Raw genomic sequence first — 9,176 nt, 5'->3', positions numbered from 1 at the left:
CATTTTTTTTATTTGTAATAATTTTTTTCTTTTTATCCCTAAAACATATTAACATAGTTTTTAAGGTTGAAGGAAGACTAAGTCCATCTAGTTCAACCCATAGCCTAACATGTTGATCCAGAGGAAGGCAAAAAAAAACCATGTGGCAAACACTAAGCTCCACATTGGGGAAAAAAATTCCTTCCTGACTCCATCTGACAATCAGTCTAGTTCCCTGGATCAACGCCCTATCAAGGAATCTAGTAGTTATAACCTGTAATATTATACTTCTCAAGAAAGGCATCCATGCCCTTTTTAAATGTTAATAGTGAATCACTCATTACACCATCATGCGGCAGAGAGCTCCATAGTCTCACTGCTCTTACAGTAAAGAATCCCCGTCTGTGATTATGATTAAACCTTCTTTCCTCCAGACGTAGAAGATGCCCCCTTGTCCCCGTCTCAGGCCTCAGAGTAAAAAGATCAGTAGAAAGGTCTTTGTACTGTCCCCTCATATACTTGTACATAGTAATAAGATCACCCCTAAGCCTTCGTTTTTCCACAGTAAATAACCCCAAGTGTAATAACCTGTCTTGGTATTGCAGACCCCCCAGTCCTCTAATAACCTTGGTCGCTCTTCTCTGCACCCGCTCTAGTTCAGCTATGTCTTTCTTATACACCGAAGACCAGAACTGTACACAGTATTCTAAGTGTGGTCGCACTAATGACTTGTATAGAGGTAAAATTATGTTCTCCTCATGAGCATCTATGCCTCTTTTAATGCATCCCATTATTTTATTTGCCTTTGCAGCAGCTGCCTGACACTGGCCACTAAACGTGAGCTTGTCATCCACCAATACACCCAGGTCTTTTTCAGTTACAGTTTTGCCCAGTGATTTACAATTAAGCATATAATTATACATTTTATTTCCTCTGCCCAAGTGCATTACCTTACATTTATCCCCATTAAAGCTCATTTGTCATTTATCAGCCCAAGCTTCTAGTTTACATAGATCCTCCTGTAATATAAAATTGTCCTTCACTGTATTAATTACCCTGCAGAGTTTAGTGTCATCTTCAAATATTGAAATATTACTCTGTATGCCCCCTACAAGGTCATTAATAAATATGTTAAAAAGAAGGGGGCCCAATACTGACCCCTGTGGTACCCCACTGTTAACTGAGACCCAGTCTGAGTGTTTTCCATTAATAACCACCCTTTGTTTCCTATCACTGAACCAATTCTTAACCCACATACATATATCTTCCCCTATCCCCATTGTTCTCATTTTATGTATCAACCTTTTGTGTGGAACCGTATCAAAAGCTTTTGAAAAGTCCATATACACAACATCCACTGCATTTCCTTGATTTCATGAACACATGACATGAATGTTATCTATGACCTCAATGCAAACTTCATACATAATTACATAGATCACTTAGACCTTATGAGTCTGGTGTACTTACTTTGAAAATCCATGTCAACCCCAAATATTCAGTTTGTATTGCAAAATCTGATGGCAGGTCCACTTTAATAGAGGTTATGTGCTTCAGCACTATGGAGAGGGGGAGACATCGCAGAAGTTCACAACTGCTCTTAAAGGAGTTCTATCCTTTGCCATATATATGACATTTTTTTACCTGGTGTAAATGCCGCTGTCCTCCTGAATCCAACGTTGTTTTTCTCTTCTCTGTTCCTGAGATATGGCCTCCTCTTCCCTTTAAATAAATCTGGATTTCTTATCAATGTGGGTGTGGTCATTAATGCTGCTCTATGGGAGTGTTCTTCAGGACCTCACCCACTTAACAAAAACACTAGATTTATATAGAGGGGAAACGGGAACAGAGAGGCGCAGGAACAAAAGAAGAACAACGCCGCATTCAGGAGAATGACAGCATTTACACCAGGGAAAAAAACATTACATATTTGGCAAGTGACAGGTTCTCTTTAAGTAGTGTTGCCCCCTAAACAACATATGTCACCTAACCATAAATTTATGATTGCGGTGGTGCAGCAGATGAGGTCCCCAATTATCCCAAAATTAAAAATTGTGAAATCTTCCCTCGTAAGTTGAGTGGCTCATGTCATGTGCTCAGTGCAGCCACAAGTTGCACACTTTAAGTATTTGTGTTTCGCCGGCTGTGACCGCCTATTACCCTGCAGGGCATATTGTCAGGTAGTGTCGATGGAAGGAGCACAGTAGGGGGATGGGGGGTCAACTAATTCTGTCTGAGTCTTGGAGATATAGCAGAGCATGCAATGTAGGAACATGTGCAACAATAAGGAGGGCAGAACATCTATGCACCAAAGTTATGGAATCATTAGGTGAAACCTCAGACTTTTGGACAAGTGGAGACAGTTGTCACTTTCCCTCTTTACAGGGAGACTGTGCACACACTTGACTCACTCTCCAGCACGTGAGCTATATAAAGCCATGTTCACATTTGTACATCTACAGATGTAAGACGTAATGTTAGATTAATCCGCGTGACATCCAGAGTTTAGAACACAGAATGTAGGTTTATTCATATCCAGCATAGGCACAGCATGGAGTCTGGTGTTACTGCAGCATGAGGAAATCAAATACATATATAACAACAACACAGGAAGAGAAGGAGGGGGCATCCTGTCTGTGGGAGTTTTTTTTTTTTTTTAAACTTTGTTAACAACCTCACAATATGCACAACATATGAAACAGCACAGTAGTTGTTGCAATACACATACAGATTAATATGTATTATTCCAACACCCCCACTCAACAACTACTTATCCTCTTAGTCCCATTGTGGTTCTCAATTCTTGGAACCTAGCTCGTGGCAATGGCTTTGTCATAATGTCAGCTACCATCTTATCAGTTTCACAATAGACAAACTGAATTATGCCACGATCTATCAAATCACGTAGATGATGATGTCTGACGTCAATGTGCTTGGTTCTAGTGACGCGCCCCTGGGCCTGTGTCGCGCTGCGTTGCGCACGCGGGAGCTTACCCGGAGCCGGATCTGTTTAGGGTTGTAGTCTCGTGGCGGTGACCCGGTCCGTGCCCAGGGAGTCAAACTGGACGGCAGTCTGTTAGCGGTAGAAAATGGTTGATGACTACGCCACCCGTTGAATGCAGCCAGGGGGCTGCTGCTGCAGGGCAGACCGCTGAGGCCGGTGGAAGGATGGTGCAGCGTGATAGTATAACCCCCAACGGGAGGGGTATGGCCTCAGGGCAGCCGACGTGGATGATGGGGGTAGCAGGAACCACTCAGAGACGGTATGGTAGCGTTCAGGGTCTTTACTGGTAACAACGATAGACCCTCCCGGAGTACTTGCTAGCGAACGGGGCCTGGTCAGTCCTTGAGCAGATGGGATCTCCCCTGGCCAGGCGTAGTTGTAGGCCTCCCAAGCTGACTGTACTCTTCTGGCTACCTTGCTAGAAGCTGATGTAAGTAGCCCACGTCCCTGAGTGTACCGTGTGGTGCTCACCCGTATGGCCGGTGACTCGGGGCCTTCTAATGGCTTCCGCTCCACGATGGCGGTGCTGGTCCCACGCGTGTGACCGGGCCTTCGGGCTTCTGGGCCAGGGGACCTGAAATCCCCTGCCTGACGGATTCTGCTGCTGGGTAGAAGTTAGTCCCCACAGCCTCGGACTCCGGGTCCGGTAAAGAATCTTCTTAGTCAGGGCGAGCTCTTTAGCTGCCAGCCCCTGACTCCTTGTGACTCTGCTGCTTCCTATGCTGCTCTTGTCTCTGCTCTTCCTGGACTCAATCACTCTGCCTCAGCCCCGGGTTTATACAGGGGAAGTTCTTCCCCTCCCAAGGCTGGGCAGGAGGTGTGGCATGCACAGGATCCCTGACCAAAGGACCTCCCACCTGCTCTCAGACGTAATATCTCTATCACTGTGACAACCAGACCCCTGGGGTGTCACACTCCCCCCTAGTGAAATTTAGTACTCCGGGACTAAACATTTTTTAGAAAAATATAACAAGGTATATCAAAGAACAATAAAATACAATAAGGAAACACAATAAGATGGTCACGGATGTCCGCAACCGGGTGCAGTCTTTGAAGAAAAGCAAAGGTGTCCATTTCACCAACACAGGGAGACGTAACCAGGTAGGGGTCTGTCCTACCCCGAGTCCTTAACAGTCTCTAGTCCATCCTGGGTTACGCTCCAACTATATACAAAGGATTCCCGGTAAATCCACCGAAGACTCCTAAAAACAACTAGAAACACAAAATTACACACAAGCAACAATAAACAGGTAAACATTGTAAAACAACTTAAACATTTAGATCCTCCAACGTGCGGGTAACTGGCCTCTAGTGGCCCTAGTGGACCTACGGAGCTGACTGTCTGGCCCTGAACTACAGGGTGTAAGAGCTGTCAAGGGTAAACTGGGCAGCTGTCTACCGGCTCTTTGTCTCACTAGGGGTACGGCAGGCTCACTATAAGCAGAGGGTGGATTCTCCTGTTCCGCTTGGGTGGAGTCTTCTGCCTCCTGGACCGGCTGCTCTTCCAGCTCTACCCGTTGCTCCGTAGGTTCTTGGGATGATGGTTGGAGGAAGGTGAGTACGGGTACCACAACTGCACCATTGACTTGAGTCCAAGACCGAGGGAAGTCCCCGAGCACGGTACTAACCATATCTTCCCTTTCTTCCACGGGTCGATGGTCTTCCTGTTCCTCCTCAGGGTTCCTCAGTTGTTCGGGGCACTTCTTCAGGTGGTCCCGGGATACAATGGCTGTGGTTTCCCCTCCGTCTTTACTGATGGTACAGACCTTCGGGTTCTCGTGGCTTGAGGGCAGTACGGTGTACGGGTCCTTCTCCCACTGGTCGTCCAACTTGTGGAGCCGTCTCTTCCTCTTCAAGACCTGCTCTCCGGGTACCAGGGGAACAGCGGGAGCATACTGGTTGTAAGTCTTCTCTTGTCTTTCCCTAGCCTGACAGAGACTTCGCTCCACGCTCTCCTGTACTTTCCGGTACTGCTGCTGCCTCTCTGTGTCCCAGTCCGTTTCTGGTGAAGTGTCCTCGGGCGTCAGGACTCCCATTTCCAGGTCAACAGGTAACTTACCAGGTCTTGCCCTCATTAGGTAAGCCGGGGTACAGTTGGTGGAACCTACCGGGATGTGGTTGTATAGGTCCACCAGATCGGGCAACTTCTCAGGCCACAGACTGCGTTCTTCCAGGGGCAACGTTTTTAGAAGATCCATTACCACCTGGTTCATTTTCTCACAAAGTCCATTAGTTTGCGGATGGTAGGGTGTCGTCCTTATCTTCCGGCAGCCATACAGATTGCAGAATTCCTGGAAGACCTCCGCTTCAAAGGCAGGTCCCTGGTCCGTCAGCACTTGGTCCGGGTACCCGTGTGGACGGCAAAAGTGCTGCTGGAAGGCTCTAGCTGCTGTTCGAGCCGTTAAGTCCTTGACGGGGACGACAACCAGAAACCGGGAGTAATGATCCACGATGGTTAACGCGTAGACGTAGCCACTTCTGCTGGGGGTCAGTTTTACATGATCCAAGGCTACCAGTTCCAACGGTTGCCGGGTGACGATGGACTGCAGGGGAGTCTTCTGGCTGGCCCGGTCCTTCCTTCTCAGATTGCACGGGCCACAGTCTCTGCACCACTTCTCGATGGTTCCCCTCATGCCTACCCAGTGGAACCGCTCGCGCAGCAGGAACTCCAGCTTTTTCCACCCGAAGTGTCCAGCTCCGTCGTGGTATGCCTCCATCACCATGGCTGCGTCTCTTCGTGGCACCACTACTTGCCAGAGTAGTTCATGCGTCCTGGAGTTAACCATTCTGCGGCACAACTTCCCCTTGTAAAGGAACAGTCGACTCTTCTCTGCCCATAGTTGTTTGGCTTCCTCTGGAGCGTCTGATTCCAGGCTAGCCTCCGGGCGAGTCAGCATCTCCTTCACCAGTCGGACGGCAGGGTCGCTGTCTTGCGTTTCCGCCCAGTTGTAGTGAGGTAAGGGGTTCAACGTAGCAGCCTGCTTACTCCTTACCCGGTGGGAATACTGGATAGTCCCATGACGGTGGAACGCAGGGAGTTCAACTTCTTCCAGTCCCTCCGGATCTTCTCCTCCGTCCGGCAGGTTGGGCATCCTGGACAGGGCGTCCGCGTTGGTATTGGAGCGCCCTGCCCGGTATTTAATTGTGAACTCGTAGTTGGACAGACGGGCCATCCACCTCTGCTCCAGGGCACCGAGTCTTGCCGTGTCCAGGTGTATCAACGGGTTGTTATCCGTGTATACGGTGAACCGGGAAGAAGCGAGGTAATGCCTAAAGCGCTCGGTGACTGCCCATACCACGGCCAGGAACTCTAGCTTAAATGAGCTGTAATTCTCGGGGTTCCTTTCGGTGGGTCGCAGTTTTCGGCTGGCATAGGAGATCACTCGTTCTCTCCCCTGCTGAATCTGGGATAGTACGGCTCCTAGCCCGATGTTACTGGCGTCGGTGTAGAGGATGAAGGGCTGGCTATAGTCTGGGTACGCCAAGATTTCATCCCCCGTGAGGGCCATCTTCAGCTGGCGGAAGGACTCTTCTTCTAGCTCTTCCCATTTGAAGGGCGGCTTCTGGTTCTTGGCCTTCCGGGACTGGCCTATCAGGAGGTCCTGCATAGGCGCTGCCTTTTTGGTGAAACCGGGAATAAACCTTCGGTAGTAGCCTACCAACCCTAGGAACTGCCGCACTTCTTTTACGCTGGAGGGGCTTGGCCATCCCTTAATTGCGGTGATCTTATCGGGGTCGGGAGCCACTCCGTCAGCGCTCACCACGTGTCCCAGGTATTGCACCTTTGGTTTCAGGAGGTGACACTTGGAGGGTTTCACCTTTAGGCCATAACTCGCCAGAGCTTCGAACACCTCCGCCAGGTGTTTCAGGTGGTCCTCGTAAGTTTTGGAGTATACGATGACATCGTCCAGGTACAACAGGACCGTCTCGAAGTTTCTGTGGCCCAGACAGCACTCCATTAATCGTTGGAAGGTTCCTGGGGCGTTGCAGAGTCCGAACGGCATGCAGGTGAACTCACTAAGTCCCATCGGGGTGGTGAATGCAGTCTTCTCCCGGTCTGCCTCTGCTACAGGAACCTGCCAGTACCCGCTAGTGAGATCCAAGGTAGAGAAGAAGTTAGCAGATCTTAAAGCAGCCAATGACTCCTCTATCCTTGGTAAGGGGTACGCATCCTTGTGTGTGATACGGTTGATTTTCCGGTAATCTACACACATCCTCATGGTGTTGTCTTTCTTTTTGACTAAAACTAGTGGGGCTGCCCAGGGGCTACAGCTATCCCGGATTACCCCAGCCTCCTTCATGTCTCTAAGCATCCCCTTGGCGTGTTGGTAATGTGCAGGGGGTACGGGTCGATACCTCTCTTTTATGGGAGGATGATCTCCCGTGGGGATGCGGTGTTCTACCCCCTTGACTCGCCCGAAGTCTAACGGGTGTTTACTAAACACTCTCTCATACTCTTGAACCACCCGATAGACTCCTTGTTTCTGGTGTGAGGGAGTGGAGTCAGTACCCAGATGTAGTTGCTGACACCAGTCCTCCATGTCTTTCTTAGAGCCGTTACCTTCCTCCGGGTGAGATGGAGGCAAGGGTTCCACAAATTGTATAGAATTTTGATTAGTGGTATATAATTTGGCTAGCGTGGCATACCGGGGCAGGTACACTTCCCTCTCCCCGATATTTATTATGCGAACGGGCACCCTCCCATGGCGTACATTGACCACCCCCCGTGCTGTCAAAATGGTGGGCCTACTATCTGAGTAAACTGGTTCTACCATTGCCTGGTAATCTCTACCTCTCAGACCAATAGCTGCCCGGCACCAAATCATCATTTCACTTTTTGGGGGCATGGCAATAGGAAAAGGGTCACACATTCTTACGCTACCAATCTCACCGCCGGAGAGTTCCACTTGTTGCCGTTGCATCAGTGCCCGGATCTCTTTCTGGAGCACCCGCTGCTCGCCGGAGCTGGCATTCTTGGCAACCTGCTGTAAAAGGAAAATCACCTCTGCAAGACAATTTTCAATTACATTAGTTCCTAGAGTTATCTTTGGGTGACTCTCATGTTTGTCAATGTCTACAATGATCAGTCCCTGTGCGGCCAGTTCGACTCTACCAATTTTGATGGTCACCTCTTTAAATCCGATCTGTGGCACGGGCTGACCATTGCTGGCGATGATACTCAAGTCGTCGTCAGGGTAGCGGGTAATATCCGAGTCATTCCAGTACTGCTTGAAGAGCACGTACGGGATGGTGGTGACCTGTGACCCGGTGTCCAGTAGGGCACTCATGGGAATGCCATCCAGTACCACAGGCAAGACTGGACGTCCTCCCACATATCTGTCGCGCCAGTTCGATGGGCCTGGTGATCTTTTTCCTGGGGGTTGGCCCTCTACCCCAGGTTGTGCCCGTTTAAAGAACAGTACCTTTCCATATGTCCGGGTTGATTGCAGCGGCGGCAGATGGGTCGTCCGTCCTCGCTGTATCGGTCACTGGGTCTTCCTCTGGCCGGTGGGGTCCTCCTTGGTCGACGCCACGGGATGTCCTCCGGTCCGGATGCCAGCTGGATCTTCCCTGGAGTGGAAACCTGTAAAGACTGCACAGTTCGGGTTAGCGCAGCAACGCTCTTAACTAGCTCTTGGACCTGATGGTGTAGGTCTGGAGCCGGGTCATTGTCCAAAGCCTGCGCATCAGCTCCCACAGGCCCTGCCGACAAGGGCGCCGCCTCCTGGTGGTAAGTAATAGCTGGGCGCCTGTGGGTCACAACGCCACCCGGTGCTGGTTCTCGGAGCACCCGGATAGCTCTATCCTTGAACTGTGCAAAGTCCAGATGGGGATCCTGTAAGGCCATTGCCCGCAACTGGGTTCGGTGGGCATTGCAATATAAACCCTCTATAAATTGTTCAGTCAACAGCCTGTCCTCGTTTCCCACCCCATCAGGGTCGGTCTGCTTTATGGCCCTCAGGGCCTCTTGTAGGTTTAGTGCATAGTCCCTTATACTCTCATGCGCTCGCTGCTTGCACCCGTAGAATCTAAGCTTGATCTCGGCTGAGGTGCGGGTATCGAAGGTGTCCCTCAGCCGGGTTAGTATCTCTGCGACAGTCCTCCTCCCAGGTGGCCAAGATTTTACTTCTCTTTTGGCTGCCCCGATTAGTTGGGCCACCAGGATGCTCACTTTTTGCTCTTCTGTGAGGGG

The sequence above is a fragment of the Phyllobates terribilis genome, unplaced genomic scaffold, assembly GCF_046119375.1.
Source record: "Phyllobates terribilis strain yellow unplaced genomic scaffold, ASM4611937v1 Scaffold_7__3_contigs__length_470593459, whole genome shotgun sequence".
Classification (NCBI taxonomy): domain Eukaryota; kingdom Metazoa; phylum Chordata; class Amphibia; order Anura; family Dendrobatidae; genus Phyllobates; species Phyllobates terribilis.
The sequence above is the reverse complement of the archived record's forward strand: the minus strand, read 5'-3'. Positions refer to the sequence as shown.